This window comes from Macaca nemestrina, chromosome 13 (genome assembly GCF_043159975.1).
Source record: "Macaca nemestrina isolate mMacNem1 chromosome 13, mMacNem.hap1, whole genome shotgun sequence".
Classification (NCBI taxonomy): domain Eukaryota; kingdom Metazoa; phylum Chordata; class Mammalia; order Primates; family Cercopithecidae; genus Macaca; species Macaca nemestrina.
Window position 1 is genome coordinate 2,146,624 of NC_092137.1, and position 18,603 is coordinate 2,165,226.

Consider the following 18,603-nt stretch of genomic DNA (forward strand, 5'->3'; position numbering starts at 1 on the left):
ACCTTGCCATTCTCTTTATAAGGAAGAGCAGAGGAGCCATTGAAGCCAGCCCCTCCGCTGGTCTCATCTACGTCTCTCATTCAATATCCCTTTCCAGCCTGCCTCCGAGTAAGAAGTTTCCATTCGAATCTCTGCTCGCTGCCAGGAATCATGGGACCAAATCACAGGGTGGATCCAGGGCTCCTGTTGGACCCCACCCATGCTTCCACATCAGCCCCTGCTGCTGCCGCCCCCTCTTGTGAGGGTCTTGCTATGTATTTTTCTTTTCCTTTTCTTTTTGGAGATGGGTTCTTGCTCTGCTACTCTGGCTGGAGTGCAGTGACATGATCATGGCTCACGGCAGCCTCGGACCTCCTAGACTCAAGTGACCTTTCCACCTCAGCCCCCGAGCACCTGGGATTACAGATGCTCACCATGTCTGGCTAATTTGTGTACTTTTTGTAGAGATGGGGTTTCACCATGTTGTCCATGCTGGTCTCAAACTCCTGGCCTCAAGAGATCCTCTGCCTCAGCCTCCAAAAGTTCTGGGATTACGGGTGTGAGCCACTGCGCCTGGCCTAGATCCTTTTCTTAAAGTGGACCTCTGAGGACCCACTCTCTCCCATCCTTCTTTCCTGCGTGTCTGTCCATCCCTCTCGCCTGGTCCTCCTCCTGCTTTCCTTCAGCTGGGTCCCTTCCAACCTCCAACCCCGTGGTTAAGGGAAAGCCCCTAAATGAACTCTCCTTGCGGCCTCTGTCACATCAAATTCATTTTATGGCTTTCCCTTAACCACGCCCCTAATTCCTATCTCACCGTTAGGCACTGCTCTCTCCCGTCTCCTTCCTCTGCGTTTTGCAAATTTATTGATTAGATATCAGTTTCTCTGCACAGTTCACTGGCTGTAAGAGCTCGTGAGGCGGGGCTCATGACACCCCAGCGTCTGTCCACCTTCTCCATAGTTAGTTCCTGAATGTATGAGGTGGTTGTTCTTCCCTTCCAAAGTTTTAAAATAATACTTGGCTAGTTTTTCCCCCTTTCCCCTGTCAAATAATTTATCACATTCTGGTTTTGGCTGTTGTCATTTTATCCCGTTTCCTCGCATCTGCCTGGACGCCACACTGGCCCATGCCGGATCCTACCAACAGGGAGCATTGCTGGAGTCCCCAGGGGTCCCCTCCTCCGCCTTCCTGTCCATCCCCGACTGCCCCCGCTGTGATGCCATCCGTCCAGGAATTCTCGGGCTTAAGAACCCAGAGTGGTTCTCTGCTGATTACCTCAAGTCTAGCAATAATGCCTCCTTTTCCTTACCTGCCTTTGCAAAATTTTGACTAAGACAGTGAAAGAGATCTGACTTAACCCACTCCACCTTGCTTCTAACATCCAAGCTGTCCTTGTTCATTCCTGGGCACAGGCTGAATTAACTTTGGGAGAAACTTAGTTTAAATAAAGAAGGTAACAGCCCTTTCCCAAAGCTGACCTCCTTCTTGCCTGGGGACTACACTGCCCTTGTAGAACTAACAGCAGCCATAGATTAAAAATTATGGTTTAGGAGTCATGCAGCTGGAGGCTACAAGATTCTGACCCTCCCTAAACTGCTCCTAAGATCAGTGCTTGGGATGTCTTGCAGACCCCGCACTGGGTGGATCAGCTGGCTCCACCCAGATCAATAAACTAGCCCATCTGTTCTTATGGCCCCACCCAGGAACTGACTGAGCTCAAGAAGACAGCTCCGCCTCCCTCTGATCTCATCGCTGACCAATCAGCACTCCTGGGTCACTGGCTTCCCCTACCAACCAAGTTATCCTTAAAAACTCTGCTCCTCCAATGCTCAGGGAGACTGATGGGAGTAATAATAAAACTCCAGCCTCCCGCAGAGACGCCCTGAGTGAATTACTCTTTCTCTATTGCAATTCCCCTGTCTTGGTGAATCAGCTCTGTCTGGGCAGCAGGCAAAGTGAACCCCTTGGGCAGTTATATCATCGGTTGAAGTACAAACAGGCACACAGAGGTCCACCAGGTGGGGACTGGGCAGCCGCTGCTGTCTCTCTTCCCACAGCCAATTTCCTTACTGGAGGAAACCAACCTTCACTCCACTCCACAATGGAATGAATAAACAGAGCAGACTCTCTGTGTATTTATTATTTACAAAATCAGGCTCTGTTCACAAAACTTTTTTGTAACTTGCTATCTTTCACTTACAAAAAAATCACAGCCATCTCTCTAGGCTAATGTCTATCCTTTGAACTCATCTTTTTGAATGGCTGCATAGTATTCCTCAAAATACACTTACTATAATTTATCCAGCCAGTCCCCTAAGTTCCTTTACTAACAAGGCTTATGTTGTTTTATTTCACTACAAAAATAATTTACAAACATGATTACAGGTATTTTGTACATATTTATAGAGTTTTCTAAAAAGATATTGTCACTTTACCATTAAAAAAGAAAACATTCTGGCCGGGTGAGGTGGCTTACGCCTGTAATCCCAGCACTTTGGGAGGCTGAGGCGGGCAGATCACAAGGTCAGGAAATCGAGACCATCCTGGTTAACACGGTGAAACCCTGACTCTACTAAAAACACAAAAAATTAGCCGGGCATGGTGGTGGGCACCTGTAGTCCCAGCTACTCAGGAGGCTGAGGCAGGAGAATGGAGTCAACTTAGGAGGCAAAGCTTGCAGTGAGCCGAGATCACGCCACTGCACTCCAGCCTGGGCAACAGTGCGAGACTCTGTCTCAAAAAAAAAAAAAAAAAAAAAAAAAAGAATCCATACCCTTTTTAGTAATGTGTGATCACGGGGCTTCTGGAAGCACTGGTCACCTTAAATTTTATTCCATCCTTGGCTTTGGTTGAGTAAAGCCATGTGTCTTGTCATTTCCCTGGCCCCCAGGGAGGCTAAGCATTCTCTCACGCCTTCCCCGTCTGCATCTCCTCTTCTGTGAAATTGTGATTCATATCCTTTCCCTGTTTTTCTTCCTTCTTTTCACGTTTTTCACATCGATTCGTAATAGCTCTCTGTACATTGCGGTGCTAATGCCTTCGCCCACCTTATCTGTTGCCAGTATTTTCTTCCAGCTTATTGTTGATACTGTTTTGTTATTTTTCCGTTTTGCTGATGGTATTTTTTCCCACGTATACATAAACGTTTTCGGTAATTCAGTCATTTGAAAAGAATCCCAGTCTCCATGGCCTGTCTGTGACTTTCTCACTGAGGCTTGCATTTTGGGGGGAGTGGCCGCATCCCCCCATGGGCCCGTTCCTTCCCATGCCCTCACCAGGCTCAGCCCTGGTCTCATGCCCTGCTCCCTCCTCCCAGCGAGTCCTCCTAGGGGCATCTGGCTTCCTCCCCATCCCGGCAGGCCGTGCTGCCTCCTGGTGATGTTCAGAGGTGTCCGGTCCCTCCCTAATGAATGCCTGTCCCAGAGGATGTGTGGTTACAGTGCAAGTGAAGAAACAAGCTATCTCTTTTCGATAGCTACAAAACACAAATGTAACGAAAGAGCTGCTTTTAATAAGTAACAGACAGTTTTCTGTACTGCTGACCTATAGGCCTGCTTCCCAGACTCCATCTGGTTTATATCCAGCATTTTCTGTCTCTACTTCTCCCAAATTCAGGTTTTAGAGATGTGGTAAAAAAATTTAAAATCAAAAATTCAAATATGTTTTGCCATAGAAAAATATAACTAGAACTTCCCATTTTTGCAGGTATTTGAAATTATCTTAAAGATTTTTCCAGTTTCCAAATTCTTTTTAATCCATTTTTTAAAATTACTCTACTTATTTTTTAGGGGGAGGAAAATACTAAAAGAATAAAGAACAGAAAACTTAGAGAATCCTGTGTCTACGAGTGATAGAATGTGGACTCTGTGACATACGTTAAATATTCACGGGGGTGGAAATATGTTGTTCCACAGAAAAGTGATAGAAATGAAAATGCTCTGAAGATTATTAAATGGGAAACATGAAGTTTAGAGACAGGGCATGGGCTTGGAATAGTTTTGTTTTTGTTTTTTCCTACTTACTGTGCCTCTTTAACTTTCAGGCCTCAATTTTATCATCTGCACGAACTATGTCACAGGAATGTCTTTCCCGTGTGTTCATGTGACAGTCGGTGGATGTGAACATTCTAGCACGTGTGGAAGAACCCGGAAAATGCACAGGGCTCCACACGCATAAGGGGGTGCTGCCATGTGCCTGGTGCGGTAGCTGTGAGTTCACCAGACTGTCGTCCTCACTGAGCTCTCTTTCCGGGAGTGCCCTTCTCCATGAGAGAAACGCACCACTAATATCACACTGCCCTCCAATCAAGGAGCAGGAATAGAAAAAAAAAAAAGCATCAACAAGAGCATTCTAAATAATAGGAGAAAACCCTTAAAAAACCCTGCCTGTTGCAGAAGGAAAGAGGAAGTTCTAGAAAGGGTGGAAGAGAAGAGGAAGGAGTATTATGTTGTCAGCACAGCCGCTGTAGGGGGAGGACCGAAGGAAGCGAGCGGGTGGTCTCTCGCTGACCACTGCTGGGTAGTGGCTGAGCGTGAGCGAGGCCATCCCGTGTGGGGTCGGACCACAGAGGCTTTGTCCCCGGGTGATGGGCGTGGGACCAGCTGAGGCCGAAATCCCCGTCCCAGCCAACACTGCCTGGGCTTGGTGCTCCTTTCTCAAGGGGAGTCCCAGGAGAATGCGGTAGGATTCTCAGAGCCGCTGCACTGGGCAGGTGCCAGGGAGGTGGGCAGTGCTTTGCCCAGGACCGCCCCAGGGGACAGAGGCAAGTGACAGCTACAAGAGGGAGGACGGAAGCTGCTCTCTTTGTTTCTTAGAATCCAAGATGGGGTCAATCCAGCCATCAGAAAAGAAGAAGTGACGGACATAAAAGAGGAGAGGGGGAAATCTGAAGGAATGGTTTAGAAGAAAAAGCCAAGATACCTTCTGAGGATGGAAAGTGGAAGAGGGAAGGGCCGGAGAGGCCGAGGTGGAGGAAGCGGTGTGCAGGCTGATTGTTTTGACCACATAAGGAAGTGGTTTGTGGACAATGTGGTCTGGAACAGGCTAGCAAACCCAGGCTAGATGTGAGTGCTGCTGTTTATTTAACTTTTTTCACACACGCAGAGAGCACACAACCTAACCGTCTACAGTGGGGGCCATCCTGCCTCAGTGTGGGCTGCACAGAACCGAGTGTAGACCGGCCGCCTTTACCTAGTGAGTGAGGGCCGCCCTGCCTCAGTGTGGGCTGCACAGAACCCAGTGTAGACGGGCCGCCTTTACCTAGTGAGTGAGGGCCGCCCTGCCTCAGTGTGGGCTGCACAGAACCCAGTGTAGACAGGCCGCCTTTACCTAGTGAGTGGGGGCCGCCCTGCCTCAGTGTGGGCTGCACAGAACCCAGTGTAGACGGGCCGCCTTTACCTAGTGAGTGAGGGCCGCCCTGCCTCAGTGTGGGCTGCACAGAACCCAGTGTAGACGGCCGCCTTCACCTAGTGAGTGGGGGCCATCCTGCCTCAGTGTGGGCTGCACAGAACCCAGTGTAGACGGGCCGCCTTTACCTAGTGAGTGAGGGCCGCCCTGCCTCAGTGCAGGCTGCACAGAACCGAGTGTAGACGGCCGCCTTCACCTAGTGAGTGGGGGCCATCCTGCCTCAGTGTGGGCTGCACAGAACCCAGTGTAGACGGGCCGCCTTTACCTAGTGAGTGAGGGCCGCCCTCCCTCAGTGCAGGCTGCACAGAACCCAGTGTAGACGGGCCGCCTTCACCTAGTGAGTGAGGGCCGCCCTGCCTCGGTGTGGGCTGCATAGAACCGAGTGTAGATGGGCCGCCCTGCCTCAGTGTGGGCTGCACAGAACCCAGTGTAGACGGGCCGCCTTTACCTAGTGAGTGAGGGCCGCCCTGCCTCAGTGCAGGCTGCACAGAACCCAGTGTAGACGGCCGCCTTCACCTAGTGAGTGAGGGCCGCCCTGCCTCAGTGTGGGCTGCACAGAACCGAGTGTAGACGGGCCGCCCTGCCTCAGTGTGGGCTGCACAGAACCCAGTGTAGACGGCCGCCTTTACCTAGTGAGTGAGGGCCGTCCTGCCTCAGTGCGGGCTGCACAGAACCCAGTGTAGACGGGCCGCCCTGCCTCAGTGTGGGCTACACAGAACCGAGTGTAGACGGGCCGCCCTGCCTCAGTGCGGGCTGCACAGAACCGAGTGTAGACGGGCCGCCCTGCCTCAGTGCGGGCTGCACAGAACCCAGTGTAGACGGCCGCCTTTACCTTACAGGAAGTCTTCTCTCCTAGGAATGGAGGCAGCGTGACTCCTGGCAGGACGCAGGCCCAGAGTCAGGGGCTCGCTCTAAGCTCTACTCCTGGTCCTCTCCAGCTTGTGACTATGGCAAAGTCACTTAATCTCTCTGTGCCTTGATTTCTCCATCTGCAAAATATGAAAAGCAACATGCAGCACCTCATGAATTCATCACCACCTTAGGAAGAGACATACACAGGGCGTCGTCCTCTTTGCAACTGTCAACACGCACACGTCAGCTTCCTCCAGGAAACAAAAGTTCTCTTTCATGTCCGTGAACAACGCATTCCCCTTTACAATTTATTCTCCTAGATTTGACGCCTGCTGTTTGGACTGTGACCCTTGCCCAGGCTCCTGTGGGAGCAAGCCCCGGCTGGGAAGGTTTGTTCTCTGCCAGCTACGTCAGCTCTGCGCTCTGTGCTCTGTGCTCTGCCTGAGACGGTTCCATGAGCTCCCAGTTCCTGTGGACCAGAAGCCCTGCGCGCAGCCATGTCCTCCCTCCTGCCCAGACTCGGGGTAGGCTCAGCCCGTGCGGCAGCATCGGAGGAGCTCCACACCAGGATTCCCACTGTCACCCTTATTCATTCTGTGATGTCTCCAGGGACTTCTGGGGTGAGAGGATCAGCCTAGTCTCCTTAAAATTGGTAGAACTTAAAACCTTACAAAACACTTTCTTACCCGTTATGTCATTTGGCCATCAATTGAACTTTATGTGAATTTTACGAATAAAGAAACTGATACTCAGAGAGGATGAAATACGTGCTCAGAACTCCCCAGTTAGTCAGAAGGAGAGAATAATTGAAACTGAATTATCTGTGTTAAGATCTAGTACAGTTCTTCCCACCGTGAATGAAGGCTGTCCCTACACATGCTCAGGAAGGACCCGCAGCGCTGAGATACGGGTCAGGGAATCTGAGTCTCGCCACTAGGTCCTAGGGGAGCCTTGGGTGGTGGCACTGGATAGCTGGCCCCTTATGATTTCCATTCCAAAGGATTCAGTGCTTCCTGCTCTCCAGGGTTGACAGGACTAAAACTCTCTGGGCTGTTTTGAACCTCAACAGGTCAAGTGAGCCGACAGCCCTGAGCCCCTGCAATGATGCAGCTTAATGCAGATAACCATCATGGAAGTGCCGTCCCACTTTCTATGCAATTCCTCATTTGAGCAACAGGAAACCAGAGAGTGGAGTTAAATAAGAAACACAGGGAGTCATAATAGGGCCATTTTCCCCAGAATTCGCCAATCTTTTCCTTCGACCTGGAAACTAGCCCACCTCATCCACTTCTGCTGACCATTAGGGACTGAGCCCCAAACCCTTCCCTGTGTACTTAATTTTCCCCAAAGAACAACTTCATCCACACAAACAGTTAATAAGGGATGGAGCATGTATATCTTGTCAAGAACATAATGGTGGATATGAACCTCAGAAGGTTAAAAGTCCTGATTAGTCCCTTGAAAGAGAAAGGAATTAGACCAAATTGATCTTTTTTGTCTACTACATTGTAGTTTAAAACAAAAGAACTTCTCTTACCCCTTTGGATATAATAACTCCCCTACACATTACCATGAACTCTGAACTATCTTACAGAATCCTCTGTTATGCGAGACCCCAGGGCCCACACAATTCCTACCCACCTTTGAATCTTATGTGCCTGCTCCTAGTGGTTAATATGGATTCACTGGAAAAACAAAAAAGAAAACGAAAGAAAAAGAGAAAGAAAATGTTTGCATTGCCCTGTGAAGATGGATTCTAACTGCTCAGACAACGCTGTACATGTGACTCAACCAACAAGCAAAATCTTTTTTTTTTTTGAGATGGAGTCTCACGCTGTTGCCCAGGCTGGAGTGCAGTGGCGCGATCTCGGCTCACTGCAAGCTCCGCCTCCCGGGTTCCCGCCATTCTCCTGCCTCAGCCTCCTGAGTAGCTGGGACTACAGGCGCCCGCCACCGCGCCCGGCTAATTTTTTGTATTTTTAGTAGAGACGGGGTTTCACTGTGGTCTCGATCTCCTGACCTTGTGATCCGCCCACCTCGGCCTCCCAAAGTGCTGGGATTACAGGCTTGAGCCACCGCGCCCGGCCGCAAAATCTTTAATGGTTCAACAATTTTCAATTAGACAGAATGGGGTTATAAAAGCACTACCACTTACTACTTCATGATTTGAGCATGTTGTTGTATAAGCATTAATTTCCTAGACTTTCAATGTCTGAATTAAATAATATATCAAAAATGTCTGGCTTATCATTAAATGCTCAATAAATGATAATGGGCAGTGATATTAATATCACTAGATACCGATTTATTAGTATGCATTTTCAGTTTCTAATTTCTAACTGTGATGATCTAGACAAGCAGCAAAGGTTACATACAGAAAACTCTGGCTCCCAACATGGGAGTGTGACCAGTGAGTCTGCCCACCCCTGACTGAGGGCTGAGTCTCTGGGACTCTGCTAGACACGGCTAACGCAGTAGAAAACAGATGGGTAAGACATCGCTACATAAACTCAATGGAAGGTGGAAAGAAAGAATAGACAGAAGCTGGAATGGACATCGTTGCAATCTTAAATATGTAGAAAAATAATTTACTTTGGGTGTAAAGACAAATGGAAAGTATGAAAGAACAGAAAATTTAAAAATATAAAAATGTATTTTTGGGTAAAAAAGAAATTCCATGGCCATCTTTAAATTTACCACCTTTGGGGTCAATAAATGAGAAAAATCTATTAAAAGAAAAAAATTAAAATGAGTTAATACATTGGCAACATGCTCAGTTTTCATGCTGTGTCATATGTGGAGTGTTTGTTTTTTTTAGTAAATTATTTTATAAAGCTATAGTTATTTTAAAAAGCATTTTGCAATCAGCTAATGTCAATGGAATATTGGTAATAATATCAAGAAACATACATATGACTAGCTCATATCTAAAAATTAAAGTTATTAATGAATGACAAGCAAACTATGCTACAATTCATATTCATAGTATAAATTGAAATGGGTGTGAGGTTTTATTAAAGTTGTCATACAAAGCACGCTCATTTGTGGGATTTTATGAACAATAACCTTATGCTAGACAATGCTCCTTGAAGAGCCAACAGAACAAGGAATAATGATGAGATGGAAGAAGTTCCCTGCCTGAAATCCGTCCACGTTATTCTCATCAGAAGGTGGCTGCACATGACTCCAGAACAAAGGACTGCACAAAACCCAAGCTCCCGTCCCTGGGCAGGAGCAGGGCAGCGAGTCTGTCCCCCCAGCCTCTGCGGCCACCACTGGTGCACAGAGTCCTGTCCCAGGGCGGGGGTTCGAGTCCATTCTCCAAGCCTCTGCGGCCACCACTGGTGCACAGAGTCCTGTCCCGGGGGGGTTCGAGTCCACACTCCAAGCCTCTGCGGCTACCACTGGTGCACGGAGTCCTGTCCCAGGGCAGGGGTTCGAGTCCATTCTCCAAGCCTCTGCAGCCACCACTGGTGCACAGAGTTCTGTCCCAGGGCAGGGGGGTTGAGAACCTACCAAAATCCCCCTTTTGTGGCTCCTAGTTCATTTTTAAAAAAATATTTAAAGTCAGAGGCAGAAATTTCCTCTGGACATCTATTTTAGGCAAGCAAGTTATCCGACCTATTTTGTTTCTGTGTATTTGATTTTGAAAACCAAGCATTCGTAAGTGGCCATCTCCAGAACTGGCCTGAGTGCCGGGCGCCCCGCCCTGGGCTGGGCAGGTCCCATCTCAGCGGGACCACAGGGTGGGCGTGGTGTGTAGGGGCTGTGCCGGCACCCCTCCCCACTGCCCCACCCTCCGGCTACAGCACTCCATGTGACCTGAGGGCAGGGGGTTGTTTATTTTGGGTTCCTTATGAATCCCATGGTTTGAGTGTCCTACACCATTCATTCTTGGATTTCTTCTCCAGTTTGTGGACACAGAGCCCCAGGCATTTTTCAGAATGGGGACCTCGAGGCAAGGGTTCCGAGGCCCTGCATGTTGGAAATGTCTATTTCACTAAGGGGATAATCATCTCTCAAGACTGCAAAGGCCTTGAGGCTATTTTATCCTACGCTATGCATGTATAGTGTTCAGGTTTATGAACGGCTCCACTCCATCGCCAGGCCAGTCTGCAGTCTGATCCTGGTTCCCCCGGGAAGCTCAGAAGCACGGGTTTTCTCTCTAAACAGCGCTACGGTCTTCTCTTTCTGTTGGTTTTCTGGAGTTTGATGAGTTTAGGTTTTTTTCATTCTTACTGCTTGACATGAGTGCCCCCACACAACCTGAAAACTGTTCACCTCTCAGAACTTTCTTCTTTCTTTATTAATTTTCCCCTCTTTATTTCCTTTATTATTATTAGTTTGTTTGAATTTCTACTACTAAATGGATTTGGATTGTTGGATTGTCTAAATTTATCTTCCATTGGTTTCAGCTGGTTTTTTTTTTTTTAATCTCTTTTTCTTCTCTACGTTCCGGGAGGGTTTCTAACATCTACCTTTGACTTCCTCAATTGCACTTTAAATTTTCAGTACTCCAATTTTAATTTTCAAAATTAGCTTTTGTCACAGTCATACATTTGCATTTATTTTGGTGAATTCTTGTCTTTACAAGAGGATAGAGATCAAGTTGCACTACTGTGTGATTAATATCTCACACAAGGTACCTTACATGTAAACAGCTGATCAATAATAGAGTGAGGAAATAAAGGGAGAAAGAAGTGAGTGAGGGCGTCTCTGCTCAGGGCCGGTGCTGCTGTGTCTCCGCTCCTCACAACTGTAGAAAGTGGGTGTTACCAGGCCCCATTGTGCAGATGGTGGACAGAAGCTGGAAAGGGTACACAATTTGGTCATTTTTGCACAGTTTATGGGTAAGTCATGAGAGTTTTTGAGTTTTCACAGGGTGTCCTGAAGCAATTCAGGCAAAAGTAAAATAGTGAACAATGTCAGGACCTCCTGGGTTCCCCTTGTTGGGCATGACCTCTTAGCACCTCAGAGTTCAGCTGAAAAAAAGGCCTGGTTCCAACCTGGTGCCCCGGGGATTCTTGGTTTACTTTCTCATTCCTTGAATGGGTCTTGTTACCTCCAGTTCCTCTTGCTCAGAGATGGGGGGTCACCTTCTTTCTACATGGAAACAGGATCGTGGCTGTCATGTTTTAACCCTGCTCCATGGTGAGAAGTAGATTTTACATCTTGATCCTGTGTGCACATCCTATGTATATTGTAGAGAGATTCGAAACCATGATAAAATCAAACATTTCATAGAACAACACATTCTTAGTATGTATGACATCTTCAAATACTTTCCATTTTACTTCTTTTTGTTGATATTAGTATTGCCTCCTCAGATTGATATCGCAACTCACAAATGAATTGTGGCCACAGTTGGAGAAACACCGGTGTAAGTTAGCTGGGGTGTATTTTCTCCATGGTCTCTCGACCATGAGACTTGGTGTGTGACCGCGTGGTTGGTTCTCTGCTGCTGCCGGAACAGTGGCGCCTGCCTTGACTTCTTCCAGCCCAATACCTCATCACCACTTATGATAATAAGATACTGAAAACATTATCTATGATACCGGTTGTCAAGTACAGTTGTGTATCTCTCAGTTTCATATAGAACTCAATTTCAAAAGCTTTCTGTGTCTGCCATATGCTTCAGTTGGTCTATCATTGGATGCCACTGGTAAGTGTCGGGCCACTGTTGTGCTCGAGGCTGCCTAAGAGACAATGAGGATGGAATGTATGAATTGACTCCAGAAGCATCCCAAGACCCTCAGGCCTTCAGTGGACCAAGCATTACACTAACTGCAAAAGGGTGTAATCATTTGTCCCTATTCACAGGGTAGGGTCAACGTTTTTCAGGGTAAATATTCAGCATGATAGTTTAGGCTTGTGATATGTGTCCCCACCCAAATCTCACCTTGAATTGTAATCCCCATAGTCCCCACATGTCAAGGGCAGGACCAGGAGGAGGTAACTGGATCAAGGGGGCAGGGTGGTTTCCCCCATGCTGTTCTCATGATAGGGAGTGAGTTTCAAGGGATCTGATGGTTTTAAAAGCATCTGGCATTTCCCCTGCTTGCGCTTCTCCTTCCTGCCGCCTTGTGAAGAAAGTGCCTTGCTTCCTGAGTTGATTAAACCTCTTTTCTTTATAAATTACTTAGTCTTCGACGTGTCCTTATAGTGGTGTGAGAATGGACTAATACATCTTGGGAATTACTAAGAACCAATCTGTGCCTCCACATCAACCCCAGGGTAAGCTTACAACTGCTATAAATATGCACCTGTTCTTCTTGAGTCCTCACCCCATTTCCCAGTTAGCCTTGCTCCATTCCCATGGCCTGCTCTGCACGGGGGGCATCTGTGCTTCTGGTGTGTGTGTCTCAACACAGCCTCACACTTCCTGCCAAAGGCCTTTTGGGCTTTTCCACGTGACGTTTCACACAAAGTACTGAAAAAGTCAGCAGGTAGGAGGGTCACTTATTAAAAACTCCTCCATGTTCCCTGTGACAGTGAACAGTAACTACCCAGGCCTGCAGCCCAGGCTCATCCACCATCATCCAGGTCCATGGCCTTGGCCTCTGGGTAGCTCCTCTCAGCCTCCCGGTGCCTCTCAGCAGAGCTCTTCTCTCCCTCCTGCTGTGTGGCTGGATTCCCGCTGACGGACCATGGCCTGGGGGCCTGCTGCTTCTTCCTCGGGCAGCCACAGGGGTTTCTCTCCTGCCCCTTCTCTATGTCTTTTGAGATGACCCCTTCCTGCAGCTGAGTCTTCAGTGCCACCCCATCACCTTCGAGGTAAGCCAGCACCCTGGTGTGGGGCCTGTGGGTGTTCAGGGCCACCGAGCCTCCTCCATGCCTGCACACCTCCCTGTGCGGACCCCCGCATTCCCTAAGTCTCCCCTCAGCCTCTGGGAGCAGCATCTGCTCTCATGGCCCCAGGCCTGGCTGCTTCAGACACCCCCACTCCACTCCCTCAGTGCACCATGCTTCCTTTTCCATCAAGAAGCATAATATATTGATTCATGCCTTTTGTGCATGTGTTCTTTCCTGCATGCGTTCTCTCCTGCATGTGTTCCCTCCTGCATGTGTTCTCTCCTGCATGCCTTCTTTCCTGCATGCATTCTATCCTGGATGCCTTCTCTCCTGCATGCATTGTTTCTTGCATGCCTTCTTTCCTGCATGCCTTCTTTCCTGCATGCATTCTCTCCTGCATGCCTTCTTTCCTGCATGCGTTCTATCCTGGATGCCTTCTTTCCTGCATGCATTCTCTCCTGCACGCCTTCCTTCCTGCATGTGTTCTCTCCTGCATGCCTTCTTTCCTGCATGCATTCTATCCTGGATGCCTTCTCTCCTGCATGCATTGTCTCTTGCATGCCTTCTTTCCTGCATGCCTTCTTTCCTGCATGCATTCTCTCCTGCATGCCTTCTTTCCTGCATGCGTTCTATCCTGGATGCCTTCTTTCCTGCATGCATTCTCTCCTGCACGCCTTCCTTCCTGCATGTGTTCTCTCCTGCATCCCTTCTTTCCTGCATGCATTCTCTCCTGCACGCCTTCTTTCCTGCATGGGTTCTCTCCTGCATGCGTTCTTTCCTGCATGGGTTCTCTCCTGCATGCGTTCTTTCCTGCATGCCTTCTTTCTTTCGCACCCTTTCCTACTTCAGACACAAAGCACATCATTATGTGGTACCCTAACAGTCTGCTTACAAGCCTAGTTTCTCCATTGAATTTAAAAAAATAAATTTTATCATGTATATTTAATGTTTACAACATGTTGATATGGGATACGCATACATCATAGAACGCTTACTATAGTGAAACAAATTAACTTATTTATCATTCCGGTTACTTTTTTGTGACAAGAGCAGCTAAAATCTACTTACTTAGCAAAGCCTCTAACACAGTATAATTCTATTAACTTTAGTTTTCATATTGGGCATTAGATCTCTAGACTTGATCATCCCACATATCTGCTATTTTGCATCATTTGACTTATATCTCCCCATCCCCCCACCTATAACCACCATTTCACTCTCACCTATGTGTATTTGAGCTTTTATTTTAATTTTCACTTTTTTGAGACAGGGTCTTACTCTGTCACCCAGGCTGGAGTACAGTGGCGTGATCTTGGCTCACTACAACCTCTGCCTCCCAGGCTGAAGTGATCCTCCCACCTCAGCCTCCGAAGTAGCTGAGACTACAAATGTACATCACCATAACTGCCTAATTTTTGTATTTTTAGTAGAGACGGGGTTTCACCATGTTGGCCAGACTGGTCTCCAACTCCTGGGCTCAAATGATCCACCCCCTTAAGCCTCCCAAAGTGCTGGGATTACAGGCCTGAGCCACCGTGCTCAGCCTGAGCTCTTTAGAAAAAAAAAAAAGAAAAAATATTGTATTATCTCACATTTAAGTGAGATAACTTATTTATCATCTCTCATTTAAGTGAGATAACACAATATTTTTCTTTCTGAATCTGACTTATTTTAGCATAATATTTTCTGCGTATATCTATATTGTGGCAAATAGCAGGACTGCATTCTTCTTAAGGCTGAATAATATTCCATTGAAGATATATATATCCCCCACATTTTTTCTATCCATTTGTCCATCAGGTTGCCTCTGTATCTTGGCTACTGTGAATCATGCTGCAATGAACATGGGCGTTGCAGGCATCCTTGCGAGGCATTGATTTTGTCTCCTTTGGGAATTTCCTCAGGAGGACTGGTGGGTCACATGGCTGTTCTATTTTTAATGTGCTCTTTTTCATAATGGCTGTACCAACCCACATTCCCATTACAGTGTGCAAGGCTTCCCTTTTGTCCACAACCTCACCAGCCCTTGTTATCTCTTGATTTTTGGATAATAGTTGTAAACCAAAAAGTATCTGAGATGGGTCTCAATCAGTTTAGAAGGTTATTTTGCCAAGGTTAAGGAAAAAAAAAAAAAAAAAGAACAGAATTACAGAAACAGTCTGTGCCTTTCTCCAAAGATGAATTTGAGAGCTTCAATACTCAACAGGGAAAATTGGCACTTTACATAAGATAAGGTGAATGAGGAGTTGCTGCCTGTGGAGATATTTAACCTTTTATCTGTAGCTATCTGCTTTGGAACAAAAGGAAAGGCAACTTCTTGCATGACTCAGCTTTCAGCTTAATTTTTTTTTTCTTTTGGCAGAAGGAATTGGGGTCCCAAGTTGTTATTTTCCACTCACACAGCTGTCCTTCCAGGTGTGAAGTGGTAACTTTTGATGAAATCAGCTTTGATAAATGGTTAACAGTGAGAAAATTCTGGGAGTGGAAGATCTGATCCAGCCAATGCCATTTTGCCTTCAGCCTCAAGCTGCCAAGTCAGCTTCGGGAGACATTTAGTTGACAGTTTAAATGATAATTAATAGGCCTTTCCCCCAGACCCAACTGCCTTTGTAAAGCTAATGAGAGACCACCCCGTGAGGGGAGAAGTGGAGCCTGAATTCTGTTAAGGTGTAGATATTCATGATGGCCAGCCATTATTTCAGAGGTCCTGCAGAGAGCATCACTATGGTAGTACCTAAGATCGGCTTTTTGAGGCATCTTTTCAGGGTTTTTTGCATGCCTGATACCCATGGCTCCACGTGGACCCCCCAGTAGATGACTCTTTCGCTCCTGTGGCCCCACCCAGAAACCACTCAGTGCACAGCGGGAACTTTCCCACACCGTGACTGTATCCCAGTCAGTTGGCAGCAAGCAGCCACTGCCTGGGCGCCCCACCCTTTCCTAAAACTGTCCTTGAAAATCCCTTAACCTACAAGCCTTCCATGAGATGGATTTGAGTAATAACTCCATCTGCCACGGCCGCGGCCAGCCTGGCATTAATTAGACCCTTGGTTTACTGCAATGCCCTGGTCTTCATTTGTGCAGTGGGCAGGGAGAACAGCCCAGGAGGTGACGATGATGGCTTCATTTTGCATTTCCCGTTTGAGGAGTGATGTTGAACACCTTCTCATTTGCCTGTTGGACATTTTTATTTACTGTTTTAAAAAATGTCTGTGTAGGACCTTCGCTCATTTGAGGATTATTTGCCTTATTTTTACTCTTGATTTGTAAGAGTTATTTATACATTTTGGATATTAACCCCTTATCAGCTGTGATTTGCAAACATTTTTTTCCCACTCTATAGGTTGCTTTTTCATTTTGATATTGTTTCTTTGTGCAGAAGCTTTTTAGTTTTGTGTAGTCCATTTATTCATTTTTGTTTTGTCATTTAAGCTTTTGGGTAACATTTTTAAAAGTATTGCTGTGACAAAGGTCAAGGAGATTTTTCCCAACATTTTCTTCTATGAGTTTTATGGTTTCAGGTTTTACATTTAGGGCTTGCATCCATTTTGAGTTTTTTTTTTTTTTAATGTATAAGAGAAGGATCCAGTTCTATTATCTTCCACGTGAAAATTCAGTTTTCCCAGCACTGTTTATTGAAGGGACTGTCCTTTCCCCATTGCGTCCTCTTGGTGACTTTGTCAAAAATTAGTTGCACATACGTGTTTGAATTTATTTTGGGGCTCTATGTTCTGTTCCATGGGTCTATGGTTGTGTTTTTATGCCAGTATCATACTGCTTCAATATCTATAGCTTTGTAATATAATTTAAAATCAAGAAGTATGATTCCTCCAACTTTGTTTTTCCTTCTCAGTGTTTTTTTTTTTTTTCTGGCTTCTTGGAGTTTTTTCTGGTTCTACAAACATTTTAGGATATTTTCCCAATGTTTGTGAAAATAGCTATTGTTGCTATTGAAGATTTTAATAGGGATTGTGTTAAATCTGTATATCACTTTGGGTAGTATGGACATTTTAACAATATTAATTCTTCCTAATGAACATGAAATAGCTTTTCATTTATTTGTACCTTTTTCCATTTCTTTCTTTAATGTTTTATAGTTTTCAGTGTACAAATCTTTTACCTCCTTTGTTAAATTTATTCCAAAATATCTTTTTTGATGCTATCATAAATGGGATTGTTTTATTGATTTATTTTCCAGCTAGGTTATTATTTGTCTATACAAATGCTACTGATTTTTATATGCTGATTTTGTATTCTGCAACTTCACTGAATTCATTCATAATTCTAACAGTATTTTTGTGTGTAATCTTTGGGATTTTCCACATATAGGATCATGTCATCTGCAAATAGAGAAACGTTACTTCTTCCTTCTGAAATGGATCCCTTTTGTTTCTTTTCTTTCATCTCTCATCTGACTGCTCGTTAGTACTTCTAATCCCATGCTGAACAGAAGTGGCAAGGGGGGCATCTCTGCTTTCTACTGGATCTTAGTGGGAAAGTTTCAGTTGCTCCCTGTTAGTTATGTTAGCTGCAGGTTTTACATAATAGCCTTCATAATGTTGAGGAACTTTTCTTCTATACTTAAACTGTTAAGAGGTGATTTTTGTTTTGTTTTGTTTTTGTTTTTGTTTTTTATCATGAAAGGGTGTTAAATTTTGTGAAAAGCTTTTTCTGTGTCAGTTGAGATGATCATGGGGTTTGAAAATCTTTCATTCTGTTAATGGGATGCATCACATTGATTTGCATATTTGAAACCAGCCTCCCATTGCATTTGAAAGATCATTCTCAAGCTGTGCAAAAGCTCTGCCTTTACATTTTGGGCATCTATGGGCTAAAATGGAGAGTACACCAAGGCAGTGCCCATCTGGCAGAACTTCAGAGTAGATTCTCCTGTTTCTCCTCCTGCTCAGCTGCTTTTCTGTGTAAAGAGTGAGGAAGGTGAGAAGCATAGGCAGCAGGGGATTAAGAAACAACTTGTTCCTAAATGACCCTTCAGGTCTGGGGAAGAACACTTTGAAGAATGGGAAGCCAAATATTTTTCCCCTAGACCTAGATGTTTGAAGCTGCAAGTCTGGAGGCTGACTATACGTTGTTAAGTTCTGCTTGGCTATGAACAAGCTGTGTAATGTGGGGACGGTTAGGTGCTGTCTGGGTGTAGACAGGGCCTGCTGCCAGTGACAGCAGTGTGTTAGGAAAAAAGGCACACAGGAGGTGCCGCTCTGCTGCTGTCTCTCCATCATACCCACAGATTCATTACACCGGGTCAAGTCTCAATATCTTCTGGATACACTCCCCATGGCTGCAACTACCCAATGATCGATCCGACACCCTTCTAGGAATGTTCTACCATTAAAAGACCAAAGATTAAATCCATGATCTTCTATACAATGGCTTTGTGAACTTTAAGATTGAGAAGCCACACCCACAGCTAACATCATACAGAACAAAGTAGGAGGGCAAACACTTCCCGACTTCAAAACTCACTACAAAGCAACAGCAATCAAGACAGAGTGGTGCCACTCTGTTCAGTGGAACAGAATCCATGCCAAGACGCATCTACTGTCAACAGACTCT

At 46.0% G+C, this 18,603-nt stretch overlaps 1 protein-coding gene across 31 annotated transcripts in view; it reads right to left on the reverse strand.

The window, feature by feature from the left end:
- LOC105497564 (myelin transcription factor 1 like) overlaps positions 1-18,603 on the reverse strand; it is a 533,126-nt gene that overhangs the window by 204,427 nt on the left and 310,096 nt on the right. For all 31 annotated transcript variants that reach the window (XM_071076157.1, XM_071076158.1, XM_071076139.1 and 28 more), the window contains one exon: positions 6,218-6,374. The gene's annotated coding sequence lies outside the window, so the exon portion shown is untranslated. The remainder of the gene's footprint in view (positions 1-6,217; positions 6,375-18,603) is intronic.